Source organism: Halichoerus grypus, chromosome 5 (genome assembly GCF_964656455.1).
Source record: "Halichoerus grypus chromosome 5, mHalGry1.hap1.1, whole genome shotgun sequence".
Taxonomy (NCBI): domain Eukaryota; kingdom Metazoa; phylum Chordata; class Mammalia; order Carnivora; family Phocidae; genus Halichoerus; species Halichoerus grypus.
In genome coordinates this window covers 30,877,530-30,891,783 of record NC_135716.1, presented here as the reverse complement: position 1 = coordinate 30,891,783, position 14,254 = coordinate 30,877,530, and the positions used below count along the sequence as shown (strand labels likewise).

Sequence of the window (14,254 nt, the reverse complement as noted above, 5' to 3'; positions counted from 1 at the left end):
GGTGAGGAAGCTGCTAAAAATCCTGCCATGAAGAGGATAGCCCTACCTAACAGAGAATTACCTGGCCCCAAATGTCAATAATGCCAAAGTTGAGAACCCTTGGGTTAGAGAATTTATTTCTAATTGATTTAAATATTCTCCCTATGGACTTCAACTTTATTTACTGTTTTAGATCATTTTCTTCTTCTTTTTTAGATCATTTTCTTGAGTCCAAGAATGACTAAGTTTAGTACAGAATGCTGCTTACCAAAATTCCCCACACCACATCCAAGATGAACTGACATTACCAGTGTAACAAGCGTAATGCACATTACTAGTGTGATACTGGGTCTCCATGTCTTCTGCAGCCTTAAAGAGGAAGGACTGAAAAGGAATAAGGTATTAGTTTTCTTTTGCTGCCATAACATATTACCACAAACTTAAGGGCTTAAAAGTATACAAATTTATTATCTTACAGGCTGTAAGTTAGAAGTCTGACATAGGTCTTCCTGGGGTAAAATCAAGGTGTTGGCAAAACTGCATTCCTTACCCAGGCTCTAGGGGAGGATCCATTTTGCTTGCCTCTTCCAACTTCTGTAGGCTGCCCACATTCCTTTGCTTGTGGCCCCTTTCTTTACAACAAAGTGAGTAATGTTGCATCTCTCTGACACCTCTTCTGTAGTCCTATCTACTTCAGAATACAGCCAGGAAAGTTTCTCTGTGTTTAAGGATCTTTGTGATTACATTGAGTCCACCCATATAATCCAGGATAATTTGCTCATTTCAAGGTCTTTTACTTAATCACATCTGCACAGTCCTTGTTGATATGTAAGGGAATGAACACATTCAAAGGTTCCAGGGATTAGGAATAGACATCCTTGGAAGACATTATTCTGCCCACCACAGAATAATGCTAGTTTTGGCAACACCTAACTTCCATTGGGCTATTGATGTCCTACAAATTGGGGACAAGCTAGGGAATGTGGGCTTTGGGAAACATGCTATCAGTCATCATAGAATTGTCTTATAAGCAGCTTGGCCACAACCTTGTAGATATGAATGGGTTTGCACCTGAAGGAAATGGACATTTCAACTGTCAGTCATTCTGGAAAGAAGTCATTCCTGAGTGAGCTTTAGAACAGGGTGAGGGAAGTACTTTCTTCTCTCTCTGAAGCCTGGGCTCCCTTTGGTCTAGACCTGGAGGTATGAGGTACCTGGAGCATGAACAGTGGTTGGGTATAGTATAAACCTGTAGCTCTGAGCAAGTGGCCTGGGATAGAGGACATGATGTGAACCTATATTGTAAGGGACCTGTAAGGTGTTGAGGACTGTGCAGTATCTTTGGTTTATCCTTAAAATAGTCTTATTATTAGGATTTTTAAAATACTAGCTCATTTCTACAATGTTGTGACAAGTGAAGGGGAAGAGCTTCTGGGATGAAAAGAAGCAGTTTATAGGGTCAAGAATCAGATGGGTGGTGAAGGGAGGATTTGGGGAACAGAAAATGCTGAGATATTCAGAAACTGTTAGAAGAAGAAAACATAAGCTGGAGACTGAATGTTTGTACCCACCCCCGACCCCAGAATCCATTATGTTGAAATCCTGACCCCTACAGCCATACAGATCTTCCTCGACTTATGATGGGGTTATATCCCAATTAATCCACCACAAGCTGAAATTATCATGAGTTGAAAATGCATTTAACACAGCTAGCCTACCAAACATCACAGCTTAGCCTAGCCAAACTTAGACGTGCTCAGAACACTTACATTAGCCTACAGTTTGGCAAAATCATCTAACACAAGCCTATTTTATAGGAAGTATTGAATATTTCATATAATTTACTAAAGACTGTATTGAATGTGAAAAACAGAATGATTGCCTGGGTACAGAATGGTTGTTTTTTAAGTGTATCGGTTGTTTATCCTCATGATCACGTGGCTGATTGGGAGCTAGGGCTGCTACTGCCCAGCATCACGAGAAAGGGTCCTGTGGCATGTCGCTAGCCTGGGAAAAGATCCAAGTTCAAAATTCCAGGTATATTTCTACATTGCTTTCCTACCATAGTAAAGTCAAAAAATTATAAGTCAAATCATCATAAATCAAGGACCATCTGTAGTAATAGGAGGTAGGGTCTTTGGGAGGTGATTAGGTCATGAGAGCAGAGCCCTCATGAATGGGATTGGTGCCCTTTTAAAGAGTCCCTAGAGAGGTCCCTCACCCCCTTGCTTCATGGGAGGACACAGAGAAAAGATGGCAGCCTATGAGCCAGGAGGAGGGCTCTCAGCAGACGCTGAATCTGCCAGCGCCCCGATCTTAGACCTCAAGCCTCCAGAATTGTGAGAAGTAAATTTCCGTTGTTTATTAACCATTCAATCTGTGGTTTTCTGTTATAGTAGCTAAGACAGCCTGGGAAAGTTACACATCAAAAGGATGAGAGGGTTGCAACCTTAGCAGTTTGAATATAAGAGGGAAATGTGACCTCTCCGGGGCTGAGGCCTGGCATGTTTGGATTGTGTACCAAAATCTGCTTTATAGTAACAAGTACAGGATTTGAGAGAATTTTGGTATAAATATGACATTTTCATTCACATAAAATTCTCTTACATCACAAGATTGAACAATATAATGCTGTGGAGATTATATTTTTTCTTTTAGGTATTGATTGAGATAAGCCTTGTAAAAAGAACCTTGGAATTTTCATGAGATTGGCTTTTGTGTTTCCTGTTTTTGCTCTGAACATTGTACCTAAATGAGCTCATCCATTCCTGGGTTTACTCACTATCACACACACATGTGGTTCTGGGTGGGATCCTTTAGCACTGTCCTCCCTGTGAGAAATCATAGCCCCCGCCCTCAAGGAACTGAGTAGACCATGTTTATTTCCCCTTTGGAGACACGGGTACCCAGTACCATGCCTTGGAAAAATGATTTTTTTGCTTGATAACCATCAAAGTTACTATTCTCACTAACCAGGTAAGACCTTGATCAACTCACTTTATTGAGCCTCGGATTCTTTACCTAAAATGAGGGGTATGGAAATTTAAGTCTAAGGAATTTCTGACTTTAATATTTTATATTTCTTTCAGTGTATAAAGTGTTGCTTCAACCCAGTGATGGTTTTACCTACTCTTTCCTGTTTGAAAAGTGCCTTTTCTACTGTTCAAACTAGTTGTCTTCCAGTAAAGTGTCAGATATTTCAATTGATAGCTAACTAAGCCAGTAGGATGAGTCTTGAGATACACGTGTGTGCACATGTGTGCACACACACACATGTGTATGTATATATTGTGTGTATATGTATATAAACTATATACATACATAATATATATGTATATAACATATATACATACATATACATATATATATACATTTGGTTCCTTCCAATCAGTTCCTACTATGTCTATACAACATAAGATGCATTGGAAATTAATTCCATCCCTATGCTTTGTCAGGCAGAATCAAAAGAAGCAGTTTCTCGGTGCTACATCAGACAAAGTTTTGGGCAAAATGAGGCATGGAATGAGGCTCTGATCTTTATCATTCCCTTCTGCCTTGCTATCTCCTTAAGCTTCTTAGATTTGTATATCTGGTTCTAGAGAGTCCTTTGCCCTGTTCTGAACCCCTGGATCTCCAACTCTCCTACTTATTCTCCAAAGGAAATGCTGAGGTTGTGTGCTACAAAGTTTCTTAATTGCATCCCCCCCCCCACCCAAGGGACAAAAGCAGCTGCCTTTGCCCCAACCCACGGGTGAGCTCTTTTGAGCTTTGACATGCAGGAGATGACAGAAATATACTGGCTTACAAATGCCAATGCCCAAGGCCACCACAGGGATGCAGAATTCACCTGCCAGAGCATTTGACACATCAGGAAAAAGCAACAGCTGAGAAAAGCCCTGTGAGAAATTCTTTGTCACGTCTGTGGGAACGGCTGTCCAGATTGTAAATCAGTAGGATGTCTGTTTTGTGTAGATAATGCTCCCAAGGGTGGAAGAAATGGGATTTACTCAGCTCATTTAGTCCTGGTGTGGAAATGATAGTATACCAACGACGTGGGAGTAATTTTTCACCATGAGCTAAAAAGGCCTTTGGTGTCTTGTCCTTAGAAGGTTGGCTAAGGCTGGGAGACCAGTTGTTTCTAGGTGTGTACTTCTTTGTGCAGTCCCCTCCTCACATTAGATAGTAACGGTCACAAGCTTTGAGCATGTCCAAAGAGATCACCTCTTTCATTCAGACCAATCATGACAACAGTGTTCAGATGTCCTTCCCTTAGCTCTGACTCCTTGAAGCTCTTAGAGAACTTTTCCTTTCATTCCCGATGATGGTCAGTTTCCTTTCGATGCTAACAGGAAGTCAGTTACAGATACTACTGATAAACAAAACCTTCTGGGTTTAAACAGTAATGAACTAAAGGAAAGCAGGAGGGCAGAGCTGTTTGCAAAGGATGTAGTTATTCAGAGGTGAACGTGTGTAACAATGTGTTATTGAGAGGAAGTTCTCTGCGCAGGAAGGTAGTATAGCTAACTGGAGACCTGCCTCGGAACGACCCAAATGGACCTGAAATTAAGTAGAAATTCCCATTTAAGTAGTAGTTTAACATTCAAAAAACAGAATCCAGACTCCCAAAAGGGAATCTAGGAAAAACTCAAATATTTCACTTACACTATTTTGAGAATATCCATAGGGGAATCAAATAGTATATAGTAATATTTATTAAAATATCAAATTTTCTCTCCAATTATCTAGCTTCTCCAATACCTACCCATAGTCTCACTTCCCAGTCTGGAATATTCTATGTCTTTGGCAATCATCATCGTCATCTAGGCACAAAGGAGAAACCTGCTTTCTCTTTAGAAGGTGGATTCCACACTAAACTCACTTATATAAGACTTCTGATAAGAGATGGGAGGAGTAAATAGGAGTAGACGGTTTGTTTGATTAGTCCATGCAAACTAATGTATTAGGCCAATGGTTCTCAGATTTGTCTAGGAGATACCATAAAACCCCCAGATATTATGATACTTTTCAGAACACCATGAAAAAACAGACTAATTAATTCTGTTATGTGAACTGAGAACATACTTTACATTTATAATGTGAAATCACAATCTTGAGCATACCTGTCCATGAAATAAAAAGTCACCAAACTCACATGGTTAGTTTCTTCCTAGGTTTCCTCATTCAGAATGTATTACTTCGATCCCCCCTTGTTTTTCAGACACTAGCACTTGATAGCAGAAGTGCAGAATGGACATCAAAAGCGTAATACAAATACATGAAAGACAACTTACAATTGAGAACACAATCATCTTTTAAATTAATTTTTTGTACAAATTGGGAAAAACTATCAGAATTTTATTTAATGCTGCAATATCTTTTGTCCAACTTAAAACATAGCTGAATTGCATGGGAAAATATTTTCTTTGCTAATTGTTGCGCTGGGTTCTGTGGAGGGATATGAAGGAAACTTCTATCCAAGAGACAGAGACAAACGAAAGTCTTCTCCAGCTTTATTTTTCCCTTTTCTAGGCTACTTTTTCTCTACAATTTGGCCTACTTTCCTTTATTCTACTTTTTCTAATCCTTTTTATTAAATGGGAACTTTTCAGTCTGTATCTTACATATGTACTCTGTAGCTTTTCTTATCTTTGGTAACACGCTTCTTGAAACTGCTATGATATGAATGTTTGTGTCCCTCCAACATTCATCCATTGAAATCTAAAACCCCAGGGTGATAGTATTAAAAGGTGGAGCCTTGGGAGGTGATGAGTTCATGGAGACAGAGTCCTCATAAATATGATGAATGCCATCATAGAAGGGACCCCAGAGAGCTCTCCCTCACTTCTACCACCACGTGAAGTTAATGAGCTAGAAGGTGCCCTCTACGACCAGGAAGCTGGTTGTCACTGGACACCAAATTTGCCAGGGCCTTCCTTTTGGACTTCCCAGCCTCCAGAACTGTGAAGAATAAATTTCTGTTGTTTATAAGCCCCCCAGTGTATGGTATGTCGTTGTAGCAGCCTCTCTTCACTTCCAGGGCATCACTTTTTACAGATTCTCGTCTTAGGTTTCTGTTTGTGTCTTGGTGGCTTCTTACCCCGTATCTGTCCATGAGAGATCAGTTGCTCCAAAGCTGGCCACATTTCATATATTTTTCCTGGTCAGTCTCATTCATTTTTGTATTTTCTCTAACATCTCTATGGTGATGACTCAAAAATTTCCATCCAAGTTTAGACTATTCTTTCAACTTTCAGATCTATGTTTCTACTCTCTCTAGTTAACTTCCTCATATACATGGCAATTATTTTATTCATACAACAAATGCTTGTCGAGTGTTAACAACAGGACAACAAACAGCAGTTTCTTTGCCCTCAAGTTGTTCATGGTTTCTTGTATGAGGCAGTTTTCTTGACTGCCCTCTCTAGAATGTGAAATCCTTGGAAATAGAAATTGTCTTCGTTTTGTGTGTGTCCAGATTCTACCAAGAACTGGCGTATTAAGATGCTCAAAATATGTTCACTGAATTAATCCATGAATTGTAGACACTTGAGGTCAAAAGAAGTGTTCCAGTCAACCACTATCCCAATTTGATATTTGATTCTTCTCTAAAATATCCCAATAATGGGTCACCCAGATTCTGCCAGATTAGAAGGTTATTGTTTGTCATTGGTGTTGATAGACGCATGCAAAATGGCTTTCCTAGATTTCTTCTTTCGTTATGAGAAAGAAATACTGAACCAAGAAGAGCCTGGGAGAAATCCTATGATATGTGAACAGAGGTAGAAAGAAATGACCATTGTGCAATGAGGAAGTCATATAAACAGGTTAGAAGAAGGGACCGAACTATTCACCTCACGTAGCACCCATTCCAGAGGGTCAATAGCTACAGCTGTTTCGGTTTTGCCAATCTTGCCCTCCAAATTAGACACGTGCCTTCCATTTACTTTAATAGGAGCCATATGTGTGCAGTTGATGGTGGTACTTATCGCTCAGGAAGCAAAGTGCTGAGTTCCTGCCACCCACCCACATCTGTGGCTTTATAAGCCACAGGCAAATGAAAAACAAACATGCTGCTGGCATAGTAGGAAACCGCGGAGCTTTGACAAAACCAACCAGGAAGAAAAAGAGAATGGGGGTGTGCTGGCAGGCTGCTTGAGCATCACAGAAGGTAAGATCCTAAATTCACCGTCCATGCGGCACTTTGCTAAGGTCTTTCGTTGAAGCCTTATGGAGGGTATTTCTGAGACACCCCTATCTGGAAATGAAGCACAACAGTCATGATTAATAAAGATAGCTATCCATTCATTTATTGAACAAATGCTCGTTTGAGTTCCCAGAACTGGTCTGCTAAATGTGATAACCTTTCCCGTAGTACCAGGTTGGAGTTTTAAAGAAAAAACTATAAGGATAGTCAAAGATATTCAGTGCAGCATTCTTTATGATCTCTCTAAATTGGATAGTCGTCTGTGGTCTTGATAAATAAATAAATTATAAAACCTTTACCCAAAGAAATACCATTTGCAGAAGTTAGAGAGGATTAATCCAGTAGGCACTACTATAGGCTTCTTCCCGAGACCTATTGCTAACTGAAAAAAGAAAAGCTTTAGAACAATCTATGTATAGGCATTTATTCAACAGACTATGGATTCTCTGACAAAAACCGATTCCCTTAAAAGCTTAGTAGGTTTGGGATCTATTTGCACCAGTCAATTTTAGTAAAGACAGAGCTAGTTACCTTGTCGAGTCAGTGCCAGAATTTAGATTCCGGTCAGTGGACCCTAGAGCTCTGCACATCCTTGCAGTGATTAGCTTAATACTCTCCAGTTTGTCTTCTTTCTCAAGATAGCTCAAAAGTCCCATATTATCTTTCCCTTGTCCTCAGCCTATAGTCCAATGACTGGCTCTTTTCACTGGAGCTGGTGGTCTGCTTTTTAGATAGGGAGTTCACAGGTTGGGGTGTTTAAAAGAAGTCTGAGGGAGAAAATTGTTGATTTATCCTCCTATCTTATCTCCTGCTCCACTTTTAGCCTCCATTCCAACTTTAGTCTGGGCCAGAGAATTTAGTATCGCTAACCCTGCGAGTAAAAACGTGAACAGAATCTCAAACCCCTTCAGTGATTTGTATGACGAAAAGGTCTTTCTTAGCATGGTTCTATTTTCTTCCCTCTGTTTCCAGATAGGCTAACATGCACAGAACTTCTACGTACAATTAGTTTGTTTCTTTTTGGGTCTGGGCGAAGGCTACATGGAGTAACCAATATACCCCTACCTTCTAGAGTTTTCTGCAAATGGCCCCAGTATTTCAGCCTTGTTAGGCATGTTATCTATATCCCAGATATAATAGATGATCTGTCAGCCACCTAGTAACAAACATTTCCAACTTCTTTGAAATAGTAGAGGTATCCTTACTGCCAGCTACCACATCACAGCTCCGCCAATTCCACATTTATGGACTCTTAGAATATACTTAGACCCTATATCTAAGTACTGGTTTCTGTATTAAACCTAATTCGTCCAGTTTCAAGCAACAGAAAACTATTCAAAGTATCTTAAAATAGTTTGTCTTCTATATGTGAAGCAGGGTAGTTTTTCTTGAAGCACAGCTGAATTCCATCAAAAGCTTAGTAGGTTTGGGATTAACCTCTCTGAGGGATGTTGTCACACCTAGATGTTTTATATTCACCCGGGAGTTTTAGACTCTTATCATCGGATTCATTCTCAAGACGTCTTATACTCACTCTGGGTAACTCTAGACTTCTGTTTCTGAAACTGCTCTCCTCAGAAGAAAAAGTCTTTTGCCCAATAGCCTAAACAGTCTTGGCTTTTCCATTGCCTCTGATCGGCCTGGCTGCACGTGTGCTCGGCCAAGGCTGGGCACTGTGGGTCGCAGAGGGTGGGCCAGGGCTGGTATTCAGTCTCGGAAGCAGGTTTGATCAGCTATTCCTGAAACACTGTCAAGAAGAGGGTGATTTCCCAAGGAAAAGGGCTTTTATTCCTAGAATAAGAAATTTCAGATCTGGGCATGAAAACTAAGATATCAATGACTAAATATTAAAGAGACAGTAAGCTATTTACAGAAAGGAATTGATTTAAAAAAAAAGGAAAATCCCGAGTAGGCTGGATATTTGAGAAGTGGTGTTTTTGAAAGAGCAGGGAGGAGACATTAGAAGCTATATTGCTATGTAGGATTTTGGGGGGACAGTATTTTTAAGCGTATTTTGCTTTTATGCTATATAATTTTCTTTCTGCCACTTTTTAAGAAATAGAAATAAAGACACCTTTTGTCAAGGCCTTTTGGACATATATTTGTACTGCCTTGTGGATATAATATGCTAATTCTGGTCTGGAGGGCACCCAGCATTTTTGGGGTTACGTAAAACACTTAGACACAATTGGTGAGTCTTTAGGGAGAATGACTACACTAAGGATAGCATTGAGTCCAGGATCCACCTTCAAGCAACAGAGAATTTTTCTCCAGAGCTCCTTCTACTCCCAGAGTCTTCCATATTTCTGACTCTCAAGTTTCCTTCTAACAAAGACTTAGGGTCATCTGTAGTGCTAACTAGTGCAATAAATAAATGGGAACAGTGGGAGTAGACAGCCCTAAAGTTTCAGAAGGCATTGAAAGCAGGCTTTCCGAAAACCACGTGGGTTTATTGTCCATGAAAATAACACAAAGCAAAAACACACTGAGCAGCACTTTAAGATCATGAGGAAGCTTTAAAAATGACCAGTGCCTGGAAGCTACCCCTAGTGATTTTCATATAACTGGTCTGGGGCAGGCTTGGCATGAGCATGTGTTAAAAACTCCCTAGGGGAACCACTGCTGCCAAGTTGATGCCCTCAAGCGTGCACATGAAGGCCACAGCCACGGGAACCACATTTGTTGAGAACCCCTGCATTTTCTCCACCTTCTTTTGTTATTTAATGAGCTTAATATGGGAATGCCTAACTGGAATGCTGGTTTTATGAAGTAATGATATTGTTAAGTCAAGTAAGCTGTCTGGGCTGGTATGAAGGACAGCAACTGGGAACCCAACAGTGGATTTCATGACCACGTTTCCGTGTTGCATTTGTAATAAGTGGCCGAGCTGGGCCAGAGGTAAAGGCCAGCACGTAGATGTTAAAAGCCTGTAGCAAAGGCTTCTGAGACCTGCAGAGCAGAGGGAATATTCCAGCTTACAGCAAAGCTGTTTTGACTTTCCATACTTGTAAAAGACAAAAGAGGACCCGGGTCACTTAACTCATTCTTGGGATACTTGGCAATATGAGTTCCCATAGAGGACAGGAGCCATGGACTTGGAGAAAATGTTGAAGTTATTTTGAGTTAGAAGCTTAGGTGTTTCACTTCCTTCCACCCCACCCATCCCTCCCACGCCCTTGTTCGCCTTGCTGGTGGGCCCTTGCCAGTGTCCTGGGGGTGGGGGGAGGTGCCACTCATTGGCAGAGGCTGTGCTTGTTAGTCCTGAGGCCCAGGTGGCTTCCACACCAGCACGGTTAGTATCCTGTAAATCAGATCTGGGAGCAAAGGTAATTACCTGCATCTGGCATCTTTCAATAAGTAAAAACACCTCCTGCTGTGCTGATGAAAAGGAGCTGCCCCTGAAGGTTTTATACATTGGTTTAAACAACAGCAACAACAGAAGCCAGTGAGATTTTATAATCTACACTGAAAAGGACCCTTCTGATGCTGTCTTGGTCCAGGAATATATCATTTCCATAGAATCATTTTGGTAGTTGTCTTCCCCCAGGGCCTTTTTTTTTTTTTTTTGGTGGAGGAAGGGAGGGAGGCAGAGAGAGGGAGGAAGGGAGGGAGGCAGAGAGAGGGAGGAAGGGAGGGAGGCAGAGAGAGGAAGGGAGGGAGGCAGAGAGAGGGAGGGAGGGAGGGAGGCAGAGAGGGAGGGAGGGTGGGAGGCAGAGGGGGAGGGAGGGTGGGAGGCAGGGGGAGAGAGAGGGAGGGAGGGAGGCAGAGAGAGAGGGAGGGAGGCAGAGAGAGGGAGGGAGGCAGAGAGGGAGGGAGGCAGAGAGAGAGAAAGAGGGAGGGAGGCAGAGAGAGAGAAAGAGGGAGGGAGGCAGAGAGAGGGAGGGAGGGAGGCAGAGAGAGAGAGAGGGAGGGAGGGAGGCAGAGAGAGAGAGAGGGAGGGAGGGAGCCAGAGAGAGAGAGAGGGAGGGAGGGAGCCAGAGAGAGAGAGAGGGAGGGAGGGAGCCAGAGAGAGAGAGGGAGGGAGGGAGCCAGAGAGAGAGAGGGAGGGAGGGAGCCAGAGAGAGAGAGGGAGGGAGGGAGCCAGAGAGAGAGAGAGAGAGGGAGGGAGGGAGCCAGAGAGAGAGAGAGAGAGGGAGGGAGGGAGCCAGAGAGAGAGAGAGAGAGGGAGGGAGGGAGGCAGAGAGAGAGAGAGAGAGGGAGGGAGGGAGCCAGAGAGAGAGAGAGAGAGGGAGGGAGGGAGCCAGAGAGAGAGAGAGAGAGAGGGAGGGAGGGAGCCAGAGAGAGAGAGAGAGAGAGGGAGGGAGGGAGCCAGAGAGAGAGAGAGAGAGAGGGAGGGAGGGAGCCAGAGAGAGAGAGAGAGAGAGGGAGGGAGGGAGCCAGAGAGAGAGAGAGAGGGAGGGAGGGAGGGAGCCAGAGAGAGAGAGAGGGAGGGAGGGAGGGAGCCAGAGAGGGAGGGAGGGAGGGGAGGGAGGGAGCCAGAGAGAGAGAGAGGGAGGGGAGGGAGGGAGCCAGAGAGAGCGGGGGGAGGGAGGGAGGGAGGGAGCCAGAGAGAGCGGGGGGAGGGAGGGAGGGAGGGAGCCAGAGAGAGAGAGGGGAAGGGAGGGAGGGAGGGAGCCAGAGAGAGAGAGAGAGGGAGGGAGGGAGGGAGCCAGAGAGAGAGAGAGAGGGAGGGAGGGAGCCAGAGAGAGAGAGAGAGGGAGGGAGGGAGCCAGAGAGAGAGAGAGAGAGAGGGAGGGAGGGAGCCAGAGAGAGAGAGAGAGAGGGAGGGAGGGAGCCAGAGAGAGAGAGAGAGAGAGAGGGAGGGAGGGAGCCAGAGAGAGAGAGAGAGAGAGGGAGGGAGGGAGCCAGAGAGAGAGAGAGAGAGAGAGAGGGAGGGAGGGAGCCAGAGAGAGAGAGAGAGAGAGAGAGAGAGAGAGGGAGGGAGGGAGCCAGAGAGAGAGAGAGAGAGAGAGAGGGAGGGAGGGAGCCAGAGAGAGAGAGAGAGAGAGAGAGGGAGGGAGGGAGCCAGAGAGAGAGAGAGAGGGAGGGAGGGAGCCAGAGAGAGAGAGAGAGGGAGGGAGGGAGCCAGAGAGAGAGAGAGAGGGAGGGAGGGAGCCAGAGAGAGAGAGGGAGGGAGCCAGAGAGAGAGAGAGAGGGAGGAAGGAAGCCAGAGAGAGAGAGGGAGGAAGGAAGCCAGAGAGAGAGAGAGGGAGGGAGGGAGCCAGAGAGAGAGAGAGGGAGGGAGGGAGCCAGAGAGAGAGAGAGGGAGGGAGGGAGCCAGAGAGAGAGGGAGGGAGGGAGCCAGAGAGGGAGGGAGGGAGGGAGGGAGCCAGAGAGAGAGGGAGGGAGGGAGGGAGCCAGAGAGAGGGGAGGGAGGGAGGGAGCCAGAGAGAGGGGGGGAGGGGGGGAGGGAGGGAGCCAGAGAGGGGGGGGGAGGGAGGGAGCCAGAGAGGGGGGGAGGGGGGGAGGGAGGGAGCCAGAGAGAGGGAGGGAGGGAGGGAGGGAGCCAGAGAGAGAGGGGGAGGGAGGGAGGGAGCCAGAGAGAGAGAGGGGAAGGGAGGGAGGGAGGGAGCCAGAGAGGGGGGGGGGAGGGAGGGAGGGAGGGAGCCAGAGAGAGAGAGAGGGAGGGAGGGAGCCAGAGAGAGAGAGAGAGAGAGAGGGAGGGAGGGAGCCAGAGAGAGAGAGAGAGAGGGAGGGAGGGAGCCAGAGAGAGAGAGAGAGAGGGAGGGAGGGAGCCAGAGAGAGAGAGAGAGAGAGGGAGGGAGGGAGGGAGGGAGCCAGAGAGAGAGAGGGGGAGGGAGGGAGCCAGAGAGAGAGAGAGAGAGAGGGAGGAAGGAAGCCAGAGAGAGAGAGGGAGGGAGGGAGCCAGAGAGAGAGAGAGGGAGGGAGGGAGGGAGCCAGAGAGAGAGAGGGGGAGGGAGGGAGCCAGAGAGAGAGAGAGGGAGGGAGGGAGGGAGCCAGAGAGAGAGAGAGGGAGGGAGGGAGGGAGCCAGAGAGAGAGGGAGGGAGGGAGGGAGGGAGCCAGAGAGAGAGGGAGGGAGGGAGGGAGCCAGAGAGAGAGAGAGAGAGGGAGGGAGGGAGCCAGAGAGAGAGAGAGAGAGGGAGGGAGGGAGGGAGCCAGAGAGAGAGAGAGGGAGGGAGGGAGGGAGCCAGAGAGAGAGGGAGGGAGGGAGGGAGGGAGCCAGAGAGAGAGGGAGGGAGGGAGGGAGGGAGCCAGAGAGAGAGGGAGGGAGGGAGGGAGGGAGCCAGAGAGAGAGGGAGGGAGGGAGGGAGCCAGAGAGAGAGGGAGGGAGGGAGCCAGAGAGAGGGGGGGGAGGGGGGGAGGGAGGGAGCCAGAGTGGGGGGGGGAGGGGGGGAGGGAGGGAGCCAGAGTGGGGGGGGGAGGGGGGGAGGGAGGGAGCCAGAGGGGGGGGAGGGGGGGAGGGAGGGAGCCAGAGAGGGGGGGGAGGGGGGGAGGGAGGGAGCCAGAGAGAGGGGGGGAGGGGGGGAGGGAGGGAGCCAGAGAGAGGGGGGGGAGGGAGGGAGGGAGCCAGAGAGAGGGGGGGAGGGAGGGAGGGAGCCAGAGAGAGAGAGGGGGAGGGAAGGAGGGAGGGAGCCAGAGAGAGAGAGGGAGAGGGAGGGAGGGAGCCAGAGAGAGAGAGGGGGAGGGAGGGAGGGAGCCAGTGAGAGAGGGAGGGAGGGAGCCAGAGAGAGAGAGAGGGAGGGAGGGAGCCAGAGAGAGAGGGAGGGAGGGAGGGAGCCAGAGAGAGAGAGAGCGAGGGAGGGAGCCAGAGAGGGAGGGAGGGAGGGAGCATGCATGCACACAAGCCGGGGGAGCGGCAGGCAGAGGGAGAAGCAGACTCCCTGCTGAGTAGGGAGCCTGCTGCAGGACTCCATCCCAGGACTGTGGCATCATGACCTGAGCCAAAAGCAGCCACTTAACTGACTGAGCCACCCAGGCGTCCCCACAGGGCCATTTCTGTAGGTGAGCACCAGTAGAATTTCCAAACTAAGGGAGTAAACAGTGTTGCCTCACTTGTTGTGTAATGAAAAGAGTTGGCCAGGGCAGAGTTTCTGCACAGGAGTGAGGGCCGAGGGACGCCTGCATTGGAA

The 14,254-nt window shown here is 46.8% G+C and overlaps 1 long non-coding RNA gene across 2 annotated transcripts in view; it reads left to right on the top strand.

The window, feature by feature from the left end:
* LOC118536353 (uncharacterized) overlaps positions 1–14,254 on the top strand; it is a 244,237-nt gene that overhangs the window by 7,725 nt on the left and 222,258 nt on the right. For both annotated transcript variants that reach the window (XR_013447746.1, XR_013447747.1), the window contains exon 2: positions 6,932–7,147. This is a non-coding gene — a long non-coding RNA (uncharacterized LOC118536353). The remainder of the gene's footprint in view (positions 1–6,931; positions 7,148–14,254) is intronic.